Consider the following 15,482-nt stretch of genomic DNA (forward strand, 5'->3'; position numbering starts at 1 on the left):
ATCCAGATGGCCAACAGGCACATGAGAAGATGCTCCACATCGCTCCTCATCAGGGAAATACAAATCAAAACCACACTCAGATATCACCTCATGCCAGTCAGAGTGGCTAAAATGAACAAATCAGGAGACTATAGATGCTTGCAAGGATGTGGAAAAATGGCAACCCTCTTGCACTTTTGGTGGGAATGCAAACTCGTGTAACCACTCTGGAAAACAGTGTGGAGGTTCCTCAGAAAATTGAAAATAGTCCTACCCTATGACCCATCAGTAGCACTGCTAGGAATTTACCCGAGGGATACAGGAGTACTGATGCATAGGGGCACTTGTACCCCAATGTTTATAGCAGCACTCTCAACAATAGCCAAATTATAGAAAGAACCTAACTGTCCATCAACTGACGAATGGATAAAGAAATTGTCGTTTATATACACAATGGAATACTACGTGGCAATGAGAAAGAATGAAACATGGCCTTTTGTAGCAACGTGGATGGAACTGGAGAGTGTTATGCTAAGTGAAATAAATCATACAGAGAAAGACAGATACCATATGTTTTCACTCTTATGTGGATCCTGAGAAACTTAACAGATCCATGAGGGAGGGGAAGAAAAAAAAAGAGGTTAGAGTGGGAGAGTGCCAAAGCATAAGAGACTTAAAAACTGAGAACAAACTGAGGGTTGATGGGGGGTGGGAGGAAGGGGAGGGTGGGTGATGGATATTGAGGAGGGCACCTTTTGGGATGAGCACTGGGTGTTGTATGGAAACCAATTTGACAATAATAAATTTCATATTAAACAAAGATTAATAAAACAGAGTTGTTCCCTTGACAATATAAATAAAATAAACTAATCTTTAGTTAGACTAACCAAGAGAAAAATAGAAACCCTAAATAAAGAAAATTATAGAGAGGAGACAATATATCTGATATCACAGAAATACAAAGGATCACAAGAGATTACTATGAACAATTATACACCAACAAATTGGACATCCTAGGGGAAATGGAAAAATTTCTAGAAACCTACAGAGATGTCTGTTTCCTTCCCCAGATTCCGGAAGTTCTCAGCTATGATTTGTTCAATCACACCTTTCTCTTTCTTCTTCTGGAATTCCTATGATATGGGTATTGTTCCATTTGATTGCATCACCTCTTCACAGAAGACCATGAGGGAGAGGAAGGGGAAAAATAGTTACAGAGAGGGAGAGAGGCAAACCATAAGAGACTCTTGAGAACTGATATCAAACTGAGGGTTGATGGGGGTGGGGGGAGGGGAAAGTTGGTGATGGACATGGAGGAGGGCACTTGTTGGGATGAGCACTGGGTGTTGTATGGAAACCGATTTGACAATAAAGTCAATTTTTTTTAAAAAATAAGAAACCTATAGAGAAAAACAAAAAACAAACAAACAAACAAAGAAAAGCCCCAAACCAGAAAATTTCATTGGTTCATTCTACCAAAACTTTAAATAAGAATTAATGCCAATATTTGTCAAACTCTTCCAAAAATTTGAAGAGGATGGACACTCCCAAACTTGTTTATATGGCCAGCATTATCTTTATACCAAAGCTAGATAAAGACACTAAAAGATAATAAACCTAAATTAATATTGATGAATATAGATGTAAAAATACTCAACAAAATACTTGTAAACTGAAGTCAGCATCACATTAAAAGTATCATACACTGTGATCAATGAGATTCATTCCTGGTATGTAAAGATGGTTCATCATATGGAAATAAATAATCTAATAAATCACATCAATAGAATGAAAGATAAAAATAACATAATCATTGCAATAGAGGCACAAAAAAGCATCTGACAAAATTCAACATCAATTCATGATAAAATCTCAACAAATTGGGTGTAGAGAGAGTACCTCAACACAATATAAGCCATATGCGACATGCCCAGGTAGCATCATACTCAATGGTGAAACTTTGAAAGACTTTCCTCTATGATCAGGAAAAAGACAAGTTGTCCACTCTCACCACTTCTATTCAACATAGTACTGGAAGTCCTAGCCAGAGAAGTCAGGCAAGAAAAATAAATAAAAGGCATACAAATTGGGGGAAAAACAGTAAAATTGTCTCTGTTTACAGATAATATGATCTTCTGCATAGAAAACCCTAAAAACTCCACCATAAAAACTGTTAAAACTAATCAACAAATTCAGTAAAGTTAGGATACAAAATCAACATGGAAAAATCAGTTATGTTTCTATACAGTAACAGTTAAATACCTGAATAAATAAAATAATCCTATTCACAATAGTATCAAAAACAGTAAAATACTTAATAAATTTAACCAACAAAGTGAAAGATCTATACATTAATATAATAATACACTCATGAAAGAAATTGAAGACACAAATAAATGGAAAGGTATCCTATTTTCGTGGATTATAAGCATTAATATTCTTAAAATGCCCATACTACCCAAAGCCATCTACAGATTCAATTCAATCTTTACTAATATTCCAATGCCATTTTTTCACAGAAAAAAAAAACTAAAATTATTATGGAACCATAAAAGCCCCAAAATAACCAAAGCAAAACTTTGAGAAAGAAGAGCAAAGCTGGAGACATCACACTTCCTGATCTCAAACCGTATTACAAAGCTATGTAATCAAATATATTTATGTATTGACATAAATACAGACACATAGACCAATAGCACAGAATGATATCAATGAAATAAGCCCATGTATACATGGTCAACTAATATTTGACAAGGGAACCAAGAATACTAAATAGAGAATAGAGAGTGTCTTCAATAAGTAGCATTGGGGAAATCAATAATTCTATGTAAATGAATAAAAATTTACCCATATCTTATACTACTCACAAATATAACTCAAAATGGATTAAACCTTAAATGTAAAATCTGAAACCATAAAACTCCTAGAAGAAAATATAAGAAAAAGCTTCTTTGTATTGGTGTTGACAATAATTTCATGGATTTGACACTAAGTCACAAACAATAAAAGCAAAAGTGAACAAGTAGTAGTACATCAAACTAAAAAGCTTCTGTACAACCAAAGAATGATCAATAAAATTAAAAAGCAACCACAGAATTAGAAAAAAAATATTTGCAAAGTACATATCTGATAAGGAGTTGATATCCCAAATATATGAAGAACTACAACTCAATATCATAAAAGCAAATAATCTGATTTAAAATGAGCAAAGGAACTAAACTGACATTTTTTCCAAAGGAGGCATTCAAGTGAATAGCAAACACATAAAAGGTGATCAACATCACCAGTTATTAGGGAAATGCAAATCAAAATCACAATGAGATATCACCTCACACCTGTTAAAGTGGCTATTATCAAAAAGACAAGATATAACAAGTGTTGGTGAGCATGTGAAGAAAAGGGAATCCTTGTTCATATCAGTGGGAATGAAAATTAATACAGCTACTATGGAAAACAGTGTGGAGGTTTCCCAGAACATTAAAAGTAGAACTACCTTTTGATCCAGCAATTCCATCCCTGGGTATATATCAAACGGAAATGAAATCACAATCTCAAAGAGATAGCTGCATCCTTATGTTTATTGTAGCATTACTTACAATGACCAAGACATGGAAACAACCTAAGGGTCTGTTGACAGATGAATGGATAAATGAAATGTGATATATATATACACATATATACACAATAGAATACTATTTTGTTATAAAAAAAAAAAGAAGGAAATCCTGCCACTTGTGACAACAAGGTTGAACATTGAGGGCATTATGCTAAATGAAAACAGTCACAGAGAAAGGCAAATATTATATGATCTCACTTATATATGGAATCTAAAAAAACTTGAACTCGTAGAAACAGAGCATATTGGTGGTTTGCAGGGCCCAGAGATAGGTGGCATGTGGAGTAAATGAGTAAAGGTAGTCAAAGGATATAGACTTTTATTTATAAAATGAATGAGTCCTGAGGATGTAATATACAGCATGGTGACTCTACCTAACAATACTGTATTGTATATTTGAAAGTTGCTGAGAATGTAGATCTTAAAAATTCTCACCCCCCAAAGAAATAAATGTAATTATGTCAGGTGATAAATCTGTTAACTAAGCTTATTGTGGCAATCATTTAACCATATATAGATATGTCAAATCATTATGTTGTAAACCTTAAACTTACAATGTTTTATGTCAATTATATCTCAATAAACCTGGAAAAACTGAAAAATCAACATCACTAAGTTCTAGCTGCAGCAGTTACATTTATGGGAAAGAAAAAAAGTTACTTGATGGCAGAGCCTAGAGCAGAACTAGAACTTGCTGCATGGTGGAGCTGCATTTGTCAAGTGAAGAAACTGAGACTCAGAAGAGACTTTTTGAAATACTTAAATCTTTTTTTATTTCAAGTTTTTATTTAAATTCTAGTTAGTTAACACATATAGTAAAATTGGTTCCAGGTCCAGAATTTAGTGATTCATCACTTACATATAATACCCAGCACTCATCACAAGGGCCCTTCTTAATACCCCTCACCCATTTAAACCTATCCCCTGTCCACCTCCCTCCATCAAGTCTCAGTTTGTTCTCTATAACAGAAAAAAGAGTCTCTTATGGTTTGCTTAGGGTTGTTAATAGTCTCTTATGATTTGCTTCACTCTCTGGAAAAGAGACATTTTAGGTCACACAGGAGAAGGTGCCACTCAAGAAAAGAAGGTAACTTAGGATGATATACATAATTTCCCTCGGCTGTTTGATAATTGAGAATATATACAGCAGAACTTTTAAAAGTGTGGTCCCTGAGTCATGAGCCTGAGAATAACTCTTAGTGATTAGTGAGTATTCCTAGGCTTTGCCCCAGGAGATTCAGATTCAGTGAGTCAAGGGATGTTCTTATGTCATAGTTTTGAAAAGTGATGATGTATATATGACCACTTCTCTCTTTTTGTGATGCATGGCTTCAGATGTTTCCAATATCTGTCTTCTGGGCCTCTTTCATGTATGGTCTTTGTTTACTGGATATGGGTAAATATTATTGATGTCTTTACAGGAAACTGATGGAGTGATTAGTCTGCAAGACTTTTACTTTAAATCACTTATTCTCCAAGTGTGGTCTCTGAATCAGCAGCATCAGCTTCACCAGGGAACTTGTTAGAAATACAAATTCTCAGGCCCCATCTTAGACCTACTAAATTAGGTCTAAGGGAATGACCTAGTACTCTGTTTTAACATGTCTTCCAGGTGATTTCTGATACATAAATAAGTTTAAGTATCACTGATTCAGGGGTGAACTACCACTGCCTGGGGAGCTCAGTAGGTTAAGCGTCCAACTCTTGATTTCAGCTTAGGTCATGATCTCACAGTTCATGAGCCTTGCATCAGAGTGCAAAGCCTGCTTGGATTCTGTCTCTCCCTCACACTCTGCCCCACCCCTGCTCATGTGTGTTCTCTCCCTCTCTTTCTCAAAATATATAAACATAAAAAAAAAAACACTGCTTTAGATAAATGGTTTACCACTTAAAATTCTTTTGAGGCTGGGATAGCACAGACTTTATCCTTTAAAGGGTAAAGCATTTTTTCAATTAAGCCAGCCGTTGGCAAGAGCCTGTTAAGTCTAAGGATCTGTATATGGAATATGGGAGACAAGGAAAAGAGAATTCTGTTCTCCAAGGACTTATAGATTCATATAAGGAATAAGGCAAGAATTCAAATGAGTGACTTTGTGACTGTGTGAAGATCTTAAGAAAAGAGGGTTAAAAAGAGGGAGAGCCACATTTTGGGGTGTGTATTCAGCCTTTACAGGTCCTTGTGCTGTACATTCTTCTGCTTATTTAAGCTGTACCGACTTAGAATGATCCATGGGCAGAGTACCATTGTTGGAGGTTCGAAATAAAGTTAAAAATAATAAACTCTGTTTAGTGAGTCATAGAAGGGAAAATGTGTATTGCACATGCTTCAACCATGATAGGTTTCTCTACAGCTAGGTTTTGAATTCAGAAGTATTTTCACAAAGGCTGGGCCTGAATTATAAGAGGACAAGCAATTGGTAAACAGAGAATTAGTGGTGGCAGGGACAGATGTGGGAGAGAATAGAAAGGAGCTGCATTATTATTATTATTTTTTTTTATTACCACCATATTGACAAAGAGGATATGAATATTTCTCCCTTTGATCTCTTGCTTTACATGGGGGGTGGAGAATCATGTGGTTATGTCTCCTGAATCAAGCCCTGGACTTTTCCACCTGCTTCAGAACCCCAGGTTTCCCAATCTAAAGTAGGCTTTCTTATAAGTGAACTGCCTATGGATATAAATGCTTTTTCTTGGTACCTGGCTGTTCCAGTGTCCTGAACCTAATTCATTCTGATTCATTAGACATCTTGTTGAATACATGACAATTTAAGTTTACTTTTCTATTTTCCTAGAGACAGCAGTGGAGCAAAAACTGGAAGCCAGGGTCTTTCCCTCAGCCTCGGCTCAGACTGTATGTGTGCACAGTAAGTTTGACAGATTGTAGCTCAGCTCCTCTACCTCTATAGTTAAACTTTGTAATCAGTAGCTACTTCCACAGATTAAATGGTTGTCTTCTCATCCACGTCCTTTGCAAAGGTAACTGAATTACTTGGACAGTGCTTTTACACATTTATCCCATTAATGTACACAGAGAGATATGGCCCTAATTACCAAGAATATAAAAGGGCAAAATGTCTTAAAGAAATAATATATGCTGGAAAAAAAGGTGCAGGAAGTTAATCAAAAGAGAAAAGTCAAACAATTTCATTCCTGCTCCATCTGTGCAAAAGATCAAAAATCTCATTTAGTGTCATGATTTAAAATACTTATGACATGGCAGAGGTATGTGAGTTTTATAAATACCCTAAAATTTAATGAATTCACATTCACGTCTGACAAAAATATCTTGCCCCTGGACACTTAAATACTTTGAAATATATTTTATTATTGGCTGTCCAACTTCCCATCTGTATGATCTTGGGCAAATGATGATCTTTTGTGTTTCAGTTTCTTCATCCATAAAGATGGAGATAATATTTACTTCACAGATATGTCATGAAAGATAATTGAAGTATTCCCCATAAATTAGTCAATGGTGACTCTTAGTAGTTTAGCAATGCCTGGTTTAAACAACACCAACTGAAACAGGAATCTAATCTATAAGGGTGGTAAACTGGCAATGTTAGAGGTAGAGAAAGTTCTGGTTCATTAAATCTTCTTTTTAATAGGTATGACACGGACTCCAATGTTCAATAAATTTTCCTTTTCAGTAATAATTATAATTAAGTCCTCAACTTGACCATTTCACTGAATATTTTGTTCTCTCCAGTAATATCAAATGGCGAGGAAACATCTCCAAAGATCCAGGAAGGGATGCTGACATAACTCTGGTAACTAATTAAAGGCAAAAGCATTGGTTGATGGGATCACCAATTCCTCTGTTGTATAACTGTATATTCTACATATGGGAACAACATTCAGGTTTCTGTAACAATGTTTAAGTGTAGAGAGCTGAATGTGGGTCATCAAATAATAGCAGTTTAATCCCAACATGGAAACTTTTTCCACTCTCTGCTTCCCACAATTACCTCCACAGTATATTGGACACAATTATGAAACATGGAATGGCTTTGCATATGCTTAAGACAGCTATTGCAATATAGAATTGAGCACAGGAAGTGTTGAACGTGTTAACTACTGCTCAAAAAACTTCCAGTGGTTGCACAAGAAAATATTTTGCAGGGATATTGACTTGAGGTTTTTGTTTTTATGCCTCTGAGCTGATAATAAAGCCTTTGAATAAAAGATAAGGCTATGGAAAAGCTTGTTGTAAAGACGGGATCACCTCAGATTGTCTGGGTATCCATGCATTGAAGATACCACCACAGTCTGACAGAGAGTATGACAGAGGGCAGTGTTCAAGTGCTTGGACTTTGGACTCAGACCAACCTGGTACATGATTTTCCATGTACCAGCAGTGTCATCTTTGGAAAGGTTACTTAGTTTCTCTGTCTCTTCTCCTACCTCATCTAAAAATGAGGCTAAAAAGAGTCTATACCACAAAAGGTTATTGGGAAAATTCAGTTGAGCTAAGCAGACCATGGAGGAAATATATGTTCCCATCCTCATGGGCTTAATACAAGGACAAACAGCTTTGTATAGAGATAGGAAAAAAAGTGCAGAGCAGAGGAGGGGGCTTTGTAGAAGAGGGCTGGGAGAAGATTCATGCAGATCAGTAATGTAATGCAGTCCCCAAACAATATGTAGAGCTAGCTATATCTCTACGTTAATTTGGTACTGTAGGCAGAGGTCTGTTCAAAATGTTTTTATGGAAGCCACAGGAAGCTTCTATTAATCTGATTATTCCTTGCTTTCTAATTGGCTCATGCCAAATAGGAAGAGTATCCAATCACATTTAACATGGTGTAGTTTATTGGCAGGCTTTGTTGCATTACATTTTACCTAATTAGAAATTGAGTTTACTCAATAACTCATGTGAATACAAGGCCTATAAATACGCCCTACCCTGTCCCCAGGCACTGATGTTTTTCCAAGGTACTGAAAAGGTTTTTACACAATACCTGGACTTTCTGCTAAATTTTCTATGTAACAACAAGGGATCTGATGAAGATGCCTCTAAAACCCTGAAGGAATAGAAGCAAAATACATGTCACTGAGACAATTATTTCATCTATGTCTACAAGTCTCTGAGACAGGTGTATCATCATTTTATAAGAGGCCAGGTATAAAATGAACTCTTTTCTTAATAGTATTTTCCAATGCATCTCAGACAAGGCTCCCCAGTTGTCTCATTACAAAGACTTTTGACTATCACCTTCAAGGGGGTCCAAACAGCTGGCCAGGGAGCTGGCCAAGAACACTAGGTCTGAAGGCAAAAATTCTATCACCAAGAACAGTAGCTGTAAGTGAAGTGTACTCAGAGGGATCTGAGCATCAAAAACCAAAAGCTATTTTTGGAACCACCTAAGTTTTCATAATAAGAACTGTAGCCCAGTAGAGTTTTATCTACTTCACTTTTTGGACTTGTGATGACCTTATGATTTTAAAATATCGTTTTCTTTTACAATGAACTAAGTATTATCAGCTTTAGTTTAATGTATCTATAGTGCAATTTGCTCAAAAGGAAATAGTGAGTTTGTTCCATAATTGATTTGCTAAATAATGACATCCTCTTTATCCATTCATCCATTGATGGACATTTGGGCTCTTTCCATACTTTGGCTATTGTTGATAGTGCTGCTATAAACATGAGGGTGCATGTGTCCCTTCGAAACAGCACACCTGTATCCCTTGGATAAATGCTTAGTAGTGCAATTGCTGGGTCATAGGGTAGTTCTATTTTTAGTTTTTTGAGGAACCTCCATATTGTTCTCCAGAGTGGCTACACCAGCTCGTATTCCCACCAAAAATGCAAAAGAGATCCTCTTTCTCCGCATCCTCGCCAACATCTGTTGTTGCCTGAGTTGTTAATGTTAGCCATTCTGACAGGTGTAAGGTGGTATCTCATTGTGGTTTTGATTTGTATTTCCCTGATGATGAGTTGATTTGCTAAATAATGAGCTACTAAATGGTCAGTTCTGAGACTTTCTAGGTTAGCTTTTTGAAGGGTCTGTAAGGTATAAACTACTTCCATAATAAACTTATTTACCTTTTTAAATCTCATTTTCCACAAGGTGGGCATTTTCATAGATATAGTATATATCATATGGCTAGGTATTTAGTGTGAAGCAGATACAGGAATACAGTGGCTTTCTATTAGGACAGATATGAAGAAGATTTTTAAGTACATAAAAAATGATCATTTCCTCATATTTTTCATGTAAAAGTTTAATTCATGTTTAAGTGATATAATTGATATTTAGGGTATTTTTTTTAAATTAATGTTTATTTGTTTTTGAGAGAAACAGAGCAGGAGTGGAGGAGGGGCAGAGAAAGAGGGAGACAGAATCCAAAGCGGGCTATGTCAGTACAGAGCCCAACGTAGGGCTCAAACTCACAAACCGTGAGATCATGACCTGAGCTGAAGTCAGACGCTTAACACACTGAGCCACTCAGGTGCCCCAAAACATATTTTTAAACAATGTGATGATCATCTTACAGATGATCACTATTACAGTATAGCATTAATTTTTTTATTGTGGTAAGAACAGTTAATGTGAGACCTATTCTCCTGAAAAATTTTAAGTCCACAATAAAGTGTTGTTAACCATGGACACAATGTTGGAGAGCAGTTCACTGGCAATTATTAATCTTGAATAACTGAAACTTTATACCCATTGAACAGCAACTCCTCATTTCCCCGCTCCTCTCAGCCCCTGGCAGTCACCATTCTACTTCTGTTTCTAAGATACATTGACTATTTTAGATACATCATGTAAGTAGAATCATGCTGTATTTTTCCTTCTGTGAGTTGTTCATTTCACTTAGCATAATTTCCTCTAGGTTCATCAATATTATGCCAATGTGGCAGGGATTTCCTGCCTTTTTAAGACTGAATAATATTCCATTGTATGTATATACCATATATTTTTTTTTATCCATTCAACTGTCAACAGATGTTTAGGTTGTTTCCTCATTGTGGCTATCTATAATGGATGATGCTGCAAGCGTGCAAATATCTCTTCAAGATCCTGATTTCAATTATTTTGCATGTATACCCAGATATGGGATTTCTGGATTACATGGTAACTTTATTTATTTATTTTTTCCTCTGGTAGCATTTTATTTTTTTTATTTATTTTTTATTTTTTTTCAATATATGAAGTTTATTGTCAAATTGGTTTCCATACAACACCCAGTGCTCATCCCAAAATGTGCCCTCCTCAATACCCATCACCCACCCTCCCCTCCCTCCCATCCCCCATCAACCCTCAGTTTGTTCTCAGTTTTTAACAGTCTCTTATGCTTTGGCTCTCTTCCACTCTAACCTCTTTTTTTTTTTCCTTCCCCTCCCCCATGGGTTTCTGTTAAGTTTCTCAGGATCCAAATAAGAGTGAAACCATATGGTATCTGTCTTTCTCTGTATGGTTTATTTCACTTAGCATCACACTCTCCAGTTCCATCCACATTGCTACAAAGGGCCATACTTCGTTCTTTCTCATTGCCCTGTAGTATTCCATTGTGTATATAAACCACAATTTCTTTATCCATTCATCAGTTGATGGACATTTAGGTTCTTTCCATAATTTGGCTATTGTTGAGAGTGCTGCTATAAACATTGGGGTACAAGTGACCCTATGCATCAGTACTCCTGTATTAGGGTAATTTTTAAATGAATTAACAAAAACATTTTTTTTTTTTAAATTTTTTTTTTTTGACATTTATTTATTATTTTTGAGACAGAGAGAGACAGAGCATGAATGGGGGAGGGGCAGAGAGAGGGAGACACAGAATCTGAAACAGGCTCCAGGCTCTGAGCTTTCAGCACAGAGCCCGACGCGGGGCACAAACCCACGGACCGTGAGATCATGACCTGAGCCGAAGTCGGCCGCTTAACCGACTGAGCCACCCAGGTGCCCCAACAAAAACATTTTTAATTGAGCTTTAATAATTAATAAAATAAATATTGGCAGATATAACCCATATGAAATCTTTTTTGTATTCTTACTTTTAAAAAAAGAATCCAGAAAAGATCCAAGCTTTCCTCCAACCAGATTTATTGAATATAACAAAATTCTATGACCTCAATTGACCTGGATCTGCTGCTTCAAAACATGATCCTTTCTTACTAATATTTTGATGAGTCAGTCCATTGGGTGTCAAAAAGCAGCATACATAAAACAAACTGAGGGTTGATGGGGGTGGGAGTTGGGGGGGAAGGAAAATGGGAGATGGGCATTGAGGAGGGCACTTGGGATGAGCACTGGGTGTTGTATGTAAGTGATGAATCATGGGAATCTACTCCTGAAGCCAAGACTACACTGTATACACTGTATATTAGCTAACTTGACAATAAATTATTTAAAAAGCAGCTTACTCTAAAACTAACAGAAAAGTGCCCAATGAACACTAAATAAATGGCCTAACTACTAGAACCTTAATAGTTCTACAAGATAATTAACATAAGGTAGGATCAACCCCAAATGACATGCTGCTGGAGAACTGATACGAGATGTCAAGAGGCCATTTTTTACATTGCCACCATGATGCTATCATGTTTCTGGATCATAATGTTCCCATTATCTGATTCTAGAAACACCACAGGAATATTAGTGGGGTCTGAGATTAGCTTAGCTGCTTGCTGGGTTAGAACAGAGATCACCCAGCATGCCAATGTGACAAAGTCCTGCAGCAGCCCAGATTAAATTCTTGGAATCTGTGCAGAGGACTCCAACAATGGATGGATTCTTCATTGTGTCCTCCAAGTACTGCTCCAAGGTTGTCTCCATCCTGCCCATCACCTTCCTGGCCCGACTCCTTACTTTTTAAGTTTGTCATGCCACAAGGCCAAATAATAGATAAATACATAAAACTTTAGGATACTATAATTCATATTATAAAAATGTAGCCATTTCTGAAAAAAGCCTTTGATATTGAATGTTAGAATCCTAGAAAATTAACTAATAGAAATGATTACTTAGTAAAACAGATAATTTTGATATTGTTGAAAAAATCCACGATTTTCCTTTGAACAAATTGTACTACAAAAATATTATGGTGAAATCGATAATTTTTAGTTCATGACAAAAATGTATTAAGAATCAGAAGAATGGTAGGGGCGCCTGGGTGGCTTTGTCGGTTGAGCGTCTGACTTCGACTCAGGTCATGATCTCAAGGTTTGTGGGTTTGAGCCCCGCATCAGGCTCTGTGCTGACCGCTTGCTCAGAGCCTGGAGGCTGCTTTGGATTCTGTGTCCCTTCTCTCTCTGCCCCTCCCCCTCTCACACTTTGTCTCCCTCTGTTTCTCAAAAATAAATAAATGTAAAAAAAAATAAAAAAGGAATCAGCAGAATGGCATAGATTTTAAAAATGAAATAGATCAAATGTTAGCATGCTACAGCTCATCATCCCTTGACAATCCCATGAGGGGATGAAGTGGGAATAAAGTTAGGTTTAAATGAGGTCAGATGCTCCCCTTTCATGTCCCTGGGAGGAATATAAGGATGTTGTAGGGCTAGGAAACAGAGAGATATTGGAAAGATATTCTCCCCAGACCTCTTATCCCTCCTTCAATTCTTTTCTTACTTCATGCCTTTTCTAGACTTTCGAGCCCCTGAGGTTTGCATTTTATTTCTGTTCCAGATCCCTGATTTTTAATGGCTACTCTTTTGTGAAGAAAAACAAAATGTTTTCAGTTTAAAAGTATTATTTCTAGACTTTCTCTCACTGAATCAAGGGACTGGGATTGGGAGGCCTCTCCTGGACAGAGTGGCTCCGAGTAAGAAGGATGTATACTGGGCTTGGGAAAGGTGACCAGCCAACTGAGAGGATGACTAGCCATTTCTGTCTGATTAGGCAGGGCTTGTGCAATAGCAGTTCCCTGAGAGGAGCCAATGCTGCCAAGAGGGCAGAGTCCTTAATATAGTTTCACCATCCTCCCCTCTGTCATATTCTGATCCTCCTGACCCTTAGCACCACCACATCAAAATTTTCTTCTTGGGCTCCTCAACTCTGAATGAGAGAGGAATTTCCTCTCTCTGGGCTTTAGTTATCTCACCTTTAAAATGAAACTTCCAAGATATCTCCTGGTTCTCAGATTCTGCAAATCTCTATCTCAGTCATGCTGATCTCCCCCCCCCAAGATACCAGTGGTCAAACGTGGCCTAGAAATTGGCTAAGTGGGTGGCTACCTTTGAAGTGGGCTTTGAGATGCTCTGGAAAAACATCATCCCCTCTTACCTCAAATATCTTTCATGTTATCTTGGAATTTGAAATTTTAACGTTAGTGCTGCATTGCTTTGGGACCTAAAGAGTCTTCTGTTTTTCTCAAGAGTCATTTTCAATAATATGGAGGGTATAATTGAAAAAACCTTTAGCAATGAGTTATAACAATCCTTTACTTTTACATTTCTCTTTGAAATGTTCAAAAAGTTTTCAGATGTGCAGCTCTACATTATGTGGGATATGTATAGCACAACTATGGAATTTGTTGATGGTTGATAGATAACACCCTGGGATGACAAAAGGCCAGAACCTGGGCCCAGGTGACCTCTCCCAGGACATATGTGCATTTTAAAAAAGGAACTTCCTGGGGTTAAGAATAATTAGAAGGAAATACCTCTAAGGTGTTAGGAATTTCAAGCCCCAGGACACCAAACTGAGAAAGAAATTTGGGGTGGCCAAAAATGAGAATGTCACTCTCTCTCTCCTCTTTTTTACATGAGGAATTTCAGCTCTATTTTTAAAATTAATTTACTTTTTAAAATTCAAGTACAATTAACATACAACGTTATATTAGTTCAGGTGTGCAATATAATGAATCAAAAGTGTAGGAGAGGAGTTAAGATGGTGGAGGGTTAGGGAGACCCTAGGCTTGCTTCCTTCCTCAAACACAGCTAAATATCAAATCATTTTGAACACCCAAGAAATTGATGTGAAGACTGAGAGAGCAAAAGGATATAACTAAAGGTGAAAAAACTGCCACATCCTGGAAGGTAGGAGCTGTGGAGAGTTTATTTGGGGGAGAAAAGAGTTTCAGGTGCTATGATGAGGAGGGAGCCCTAATCACAGAGAGAGGAGAGAGAGAAAGAAAGAGAGAGAGAGAGAAAGAGTGAAAGTGCACACAGGGAATTTCACAAGAACAACTCTTCCCCAAAACCATCCACAGGGAAATGGAGAAGCACGGAATTCATAAGATGAAGAATGCCATTCTTTATCACCAATGATGCCTCCCTGCTTGCCTTTCCTGGTCTCTTGGTTCCATAGTACCCGGGGCACAAAACCCTTCTTGCTACCTGTGATACTGGTTACCCTTTGTTTTTAGGCTTTGGACCCTTCTACCTGGCATCTTTGGCAGGGGTGTGCTCCAGGTAGGTCTCATCATTTCCATGGTTCCACTCAGTCCCTTCCAGCTGATCTCCCCTCCTGCCCTACCAAGGTATGCTCCAGGACCAGACTGATGAGGCAGAAGGGCTTCATTAACAGAAGCAGCTGCCTAGGGGCAGCAGGTCGAGGGCTGGGAGGAGGTGATGTACCAGGGTCCCCAAGGGGGTCTCTTGCTGCATGAGTCTAGCCACTACTCTCTTCATAGTCAAAGGCGGGTCTGGGGTAAAATTTAAGGAGGAAGGGGCTCATTCCTGGACTAATAAAAGGCAGTCAGAGTTGAGGAAGTTTCCTCTCCTAGCTCCACTCTTTCTGTGCAGTGCTTTTTGGCAAGTCATTGTCCATCTCTGGGTCTTGATTTCCTCTTTTGCTTGCCTTATACTTAACTGCTTTGATTTAAGGAAAGGCAGTCCTACTAATCTCAAGTTCTCCTTCCTCCAAGGCTGTTTGAGGACCTTATCTATTGCAATAAGAGGCTCTTGAAGCCTTTGTTCCTAACCACC

At 37.6% G+C, this 15,482-nt stretch overlaps 1 pseudogene; it reads right to left on the reverse strand.

The window, feature by feature from the left end:
* Positions 1 to 12,113: 12,113 nt before the first annotated feature.
* LOC128773802 (ragulator complex protein LAMTOR5-like) lies at positions 12,114 to 12,387 on the reverse strand (annotated as a pseudogene).
* Positions 12,388 to 15,482: the final 3,095 nt, after the last annotated feature.

The sequence above is a fragment of the Panthera pardus genome, unplaced genomic scaffold (assembly GCF_024362965.1).
Source record: "Panthera pardus isolate Hobbes unplaced genomic scaffold, ASM2436296v1 HiC_scaffold_27, whole genome shotgun sequence".
NCBI classification, from domain to species: domain Eukaryota; kingdom Metazoa; phylum Chordata; class Mammalia; order Carnivora; family Felidae; genus Panthera; species Panthera pardus.